The sequence below is a fragment of the Branchiostoma floridae genome, chromosome 8 (assembly GCF_000003815.2).
Source record: "Branchiostoma floridae strain S238N-H82 chromosome 8, Bfl_VNyyK, whole genome shotgun sequence".
Classification (NCBI taxonomy): domain Eukaryota; kingdom Metazoa; phylum Chordata; class Leptocardii; order Amphioxiformes; family Branchiostomatidae; genus Branchiostoma; species Branchiostoma floridae.
In genome coordinates, this window is record NC_049986.1 from 1,406,056 (window position 1) to 1,412,178 (window position 6,123).

The following is a 6,123-nucleotide window of genomic DNA, read 5'->3' on the forward strand; positions in this document are numbered from 1 at the left end:
GTGAAGAGTTGTAATTCTTCCTGAGTGACGGACAGACTTTTCTGGCAGTTCTATGTCTACGCTGAAGTTCACAACTGTTCGATTTAATCATATGAAAATAACAGCAATCAATTAAATGGGCTGTTGTAGAATTACGCAGTGAATTTTGGTGTCATTGAAGTGTGGGCTGGGATATTCTGTCTTACTGGAATCTTTACATGGATCACAAGCGTCCCCTATTAATTAGGTGCAGTACTGCACCACACCATTACGAATAATTCTGCAGTACTTCAACTGATTACTAGGTGTCGCTTATGATCCATGTACCGACTATAGTTAGGTCGAGTTGTTTTCCTTTGCTTCAGTCTTCACCGTCGCCAGTCTTTTGTTACACAAAGTAAAGAAAGAAAGTGTAAAGATGGCTTTATGGCAGTGAAAATAGGAGAACTCAACGACACGAATTACTATATGATCCTGTATATATTTGCTTTTGTGTTAAAAGAGACACTTGGAATAAAATGTGTAAAACACCTGATAACACCTGTCCATCGTCTGTGGGGAACATTTACTTCTCTGAATGACTGAAAGTGAATTATAAAAAACTGTGTAAAAGAATTAAAGTTCACTTTTGGCATACTAAACATGAATACAGAGAAAGGTAAATTGAAGAGTCAAATACAAGTTACATTTTATGCAAGCTTCGTATCTTACACAAACGCAGTGCGTTTGAAAAAAAACAAATAATCTGTTGAATACTTTAAAAGTAACCAATAAAAAATTCTAGTCCACACCATGTACATGTAGCTATATATAGATCTAATGCGTTCATACGACGCAGTTGTGTCATCAGGCTATTTCCCGACCTGACCTGACCTATGCCCAGGCGTGTGCGCTCGCCCATTGGTCAGCCCATTTGATGAGATTAGGAAGGGAAGGGCCCGCGGCAGGTATGAAGGAAGGGGTGGTCTTGTTTCCGTACAAGCTGGCCTGATGACACACGTTATGGGAGCCAAACAACTTGCCTGATTATCTACATAGTAGCAGCGTATCAGGGATCGGTGCTTGCTTTCTGTAGGCTGCTTTCTCATTTTCTTTCCGCGATTTAAGTAGCTCGAACATTCCTCTACTTTTAGCGTGCATTTAGTTAGGAGATGCAACGTTCCGTAGGCTTTAAAAGCAAAGCATACTTTCTTGGTCGAGACAGGGGGAAAAGTAGGAGCAGCCCGTCTAGTGCGACTAAATGGTGTTAAGGAACCATTTGCGTCCGCCCACCCGCGTCGTACGCGAACACCGCTGTTGGAGCAGTGTTTCACGACAGTACTTTTATTTGTTTTGATAACTATATGATGTTGTTGTTTTTCTTTCTGCCCGCCTTGACGAAAGTTTGAGCGACTTAAGTAACGGAAAAGTAAGGGAGGAAGCATCGAAAAGAGGCACAGCTCCCGTGCACATGGTCACCGATCTCTGATGCGTTCATACGACATAGTTGTGTCATCAGGCTATTTCCCGACCTGACATGACCTGTACCCAGGCGTGGCGCTCGCCCATTGGTCAGCCCATTTGGTGAGATTAGGAAGGGAAGGTCCCGCGGCAGGTGTGCGCTCGCCCATTGGTCAGCCCGTTTGATGAGATTAGTACACTGTAGCCCCTTCAAATATATACATCTGTTTGCTGAGATATTATTTCTGTCAACAAGGGAACACTGAGATCGAGAAACATGCCAAACCAACCATACTTCTGAGGCATGTTGCATTTTATTAAAGACATGTCAGACATTCAGTTCATCAATATCATGTTAGATTTTCTATAACAGCTAATTTCTAAAATCGACAGAGATTAGTTCAATTTGAAGGTACCACATATTTACTAAGCCTCAAAAAATCCCTTGAGGAATTCCAGTTGTTAGAAGGTCGAAAAACGTGTCGTGTTTACATACTAATTAACGGTCTCAACAGCATAGTTCATGTGCACGAGAAAACTACAGAAGTATATATATATAGAAGGGGGTCAGTTCAATCTCACATTACAGTACTAACAAACTTGCGACTTCTTATTAAGAATATATTATAATAATATCTTAACTAGAGTTCGGCGACCTCATACCTCTGTGAAATGTTTAGAGCTTTTGTAGATGTTATGCAAACTACATACAGATTTAAGTGATATATGCGTGGTGATGTTTATCATTGATCCGCTTACACATGTTCGAAGTAAACAAGTCCCATCATCTATAGTTAAGGTATTTCACCAGGCTAAATTGGCATTTTGACTTTCCATTATTTTCTCATTATTGAATTAAGAAAGAATGGAGCCGTCATCAGTATTGATAGATGGGCATAAAATAATTCTAAATCTAATTTATTTATGACGTCATCAGGTTTGATTGCCCTTCATACTTTTCTATGAAATAATACAGCACTTTGGTACATACCACTGCAATGAAAACATGTTTTTCATGTGTATAATGATGAAAGCTACAACCTCGCGGTTGCGAGAATTGATATCTTCTAATGCAGGTATGGTTTTCACGGGCGTGGGAACTTTTGGAAGCTGGGGATTTAGGGCGCTGTATCTCGAGAACGGATGGTGCGAGTACGACGATTTTTGGTACGTGGGTTGGGGGTGGTGGCTTGACACTCAGGTTTGATTTTGGGCCTCCTGGCGCTTGAACTTGACATTGCAGGTGACATTTTTGGTGTTTTGGGGGCACTTTTGGCGCTGTGTGTCCGGAACGATGCGCACCATTGCAACGATTTTTGGTGCATGGGTGGGAAGTTGTTGCCTGTTGCCTAGGATTGACTTTGGGCCTTGTCGCGTTTGAACTTGACGCGGCAGGTCGAATTTTGTGTCCGGGAGGGGTATTTCCGGAGTTATATCTTCTGAACGGTTGGTGCGGGCGCGATGATATTTGGCACATGTGTTGGCGGTGGCTGAATAATTCTCAATTTTGATTTTGGCACCCTTGGTGCTTGAACTTGACATTCCAGGTTACCTTTTGTGCGGGCACTGCGCGTGCGCTGTATCTCCGGAACGCAAGGTGCCATCGTGTTGCTATTTTTTTACGTGGGTTGTTGCTGGTGTCTTGGTGGTCAGGTTTGATTTTGGGCCTCCTAGTGCTTGAACTTGATACTGTAGGTTGACCCTGTTTTTGTGTGGTTGGGGCATCCCCCTAATATCTGCTTGGTTTGGTTGGGTTTGGGTTGATTGATAGGTCTTTAAGCTTAGGTGTAGAATCGTCATCTGTTTTTGCACTGGCTTCTGCCACCTTCAATGTATCAAGTTACTTTGTATCAACAGTGTCTGACCTGCCAGATGATGTATTAGTATCTGTTGTGTATTGGTTAGGTACAATTTGAGTTTGCTACTTAGTCCGACTTTGTGGTGTTTTGAGAGCTGTGTAGTACTGAGTTTAAAGTTCTGGTACAAGTTCCTTTACCCTGTGTGGCAATCAGCAGAAGATACAACTTTCTAAAGTGGAGAAAAAAATGTATAGAGCTTGAGTGTTAGAGAAAGGTATGTGTATGATTTTTCCTTCTTGCTGTTTCTTTGGGTTTGCCATTTCCGTATTGTATGCAGGTAATTTGTAGTTTGGGGGCTAGTCATATTCGCTTGACTTTTGGGCCTGCTTAATCTACAGTACGGGCAGGGTTAAGTGGCAGAGGCTTTGTTCTGTTTTAAATTTAGTATCGTTTGTTGCATTTTGTCACTGCAAAAATATGATGAAATTGTTTTCCCCCTCTAAGCAACTGCTCATTGATTTTGTGGGATGTTTGCTGGGTGTTCACTCTGACTACAACAGCTTTCTGAACTTTTTAAAGCAGCAGCAGCTTGTCATCTATGAATGGGATTGAAAAGGACATTTTGAATAGTAAATTCTGCTGTTAAATTTGGCTTAGGTACTTCAAGAGATTTAGGTTTTAGTTGGACGGATTGAATAAAAATATCATACCACCCTGGGGACTAACTGTTGCTGCTGGATGGGGGCTACCACTATTCATATTGTCTATGGAACTACTGTAAAAATATAATTGGTCAAATTATGCAAATAACCTTCCAGTGCCAAGTCATGTAAACGATTTGCCCCTTAAATGCCAAGACGATATCATGTCCAGTACGAGAAAAACATTAAAAAAACTGCAGTGATTAAATATTCTCATTAATTACGGAAATGGCCTCATTTGCATACGTTCTATTTAATTCTGTACATCTTTGTAAAAGCTAGCCAAACACCAAAAATCATGAAAATCCGGTATTCCTATCTATAATTATCCTCTTCGATTCTTTTAAATACCCTGCAATTCCAACACTAGTCGCTAGGCAGCCCAAGCTCACGTCTCTTCTTTCCGAGCGCAAGTCCTATGAATTACCCCCCAAATCGTGACCCTACTTGTTCTGAGCGCGAGATATACAACCTGGAAGTTCCGCTGCAGTACCAAGGGAAGTTGCTATCGGGCCTAAAATCGAAACACTTCCAGTGTTTGTCACACCCTACCAACACACTAAGTATGAAAACAATCCATCAAGCCGTTCTTGAGTTTTCTTGTTGACAGACACACAGACGCACAAACGCTAGTGAAAATATAACCTCCATGACATTTCATGGAGGCAATAACTGTTTACATCGACGCTTAAGTTAAAACGTACGTTAGACTCACAATGCGTCAGTGTAAATTGTTGTCGGATTTTTCAGACGTTAAGTCCACTGCTTTGAATTTAGAAGTCAAGGAGTACAAACACTTATAGTACTGCGGAGGATGGTACTCAGGCTATTCAAGTCCATTGTATCCATACACAACTTTATTCTGTTGAACGAAAGCTCATTCATGATGAAGTTTTGATAATAAAATTGAAAAGTGTAACAGAATACCCTTAATGTGGTTCTACTACTTTTCGAAAAACAACTGATACAAGTAATCATTTCCCTTCTCCCTAGATAAAGGAGATCTGTAAAGATGACAAGAAACTGTGTTGTTTTTTCTGACTACTTGTTTTGCCAGGTCACACAGAAACACACCTTTCTAGCTGCAGTCGGGTACATGTATGTGAGACTAGGTAGTTTATCCATTCACTGTTGTATTACGCAAAAATCATTACATAAAAACATCCTCACTTGTATTACAAAAAACACAATCACCTATATTACACAAAAACCAGAAATCACTTGTGTTTCACACATAAAATACAATCACCTGCATTACACAAAAACTGAAATAACTAGTATTTCACAAAAAAACACAATCACCTATATTACACAAAAACACAAATCACTTGTGTTACACAAAAAAACACAAATCACTTGTATTACACGAAAAACACACACAGCTCTTTTGTATTACACAAAAAAATCACTTGTAGTACACAGACACAAAACAATAGCTTGTATTACACACAAAACACAGTGACTTTCATCATACAAGAGATACCATCACTTGTTGCACAGACAAAAACTGACACACACACTTGTAAGGCCTGACAGTGAAGGGAAATATGCGGACGTTTTCGCCCAGTTGAATAACTGGTTGTTCACATGGTGCAGACCACACACGTCAGCTCATAGCCACTGATGTAGGGCCCACAGGGAAGAGAGCCACACTGCGCCTCCACCAGGTACAGCAGGGCTCCGTTGAGATTGGCATTTGACCCCGTCCTTAGGTTGGGAGCTCCGTCCACACAGATGAAGTTCTTGTTGCCGTTGTGGTCGTGCTTTTCTGACATCAGGTACCCGCTGTACTCCTTAATCCAGTCCGTGGGACAGGACAGACGGGCGGGGATCATGACGTGTGCGGACCGAGGCACATGACACACCGAGCAGGGGACGTCATAGTCCTGAGGGTTGGTGATGGACCCCATGTTGTCTGTAGTGAAATAGCCATTACTATAACCTCGTACTCTGTCCCGTACATGTAGCTTCGGTGCTGAAAACCATCCACTGGGTTGTTCCACTCCACACCTTCCATGGGCAGGCACTGGTAGTCACTTCCTCCTCCATGGTGGGCCCACAAACCACTCCCCACAACACCTGTGAAAGGACAGGAAGGTTCTGAATATCCACTGCTTCCAGAAAAGAAGTCGAACCCTAAAAGCTTGGGTTGTAGTTCCCAGCAGTCAATTTCAGAATAGTCACTTATTCCCGCTTGCACCATT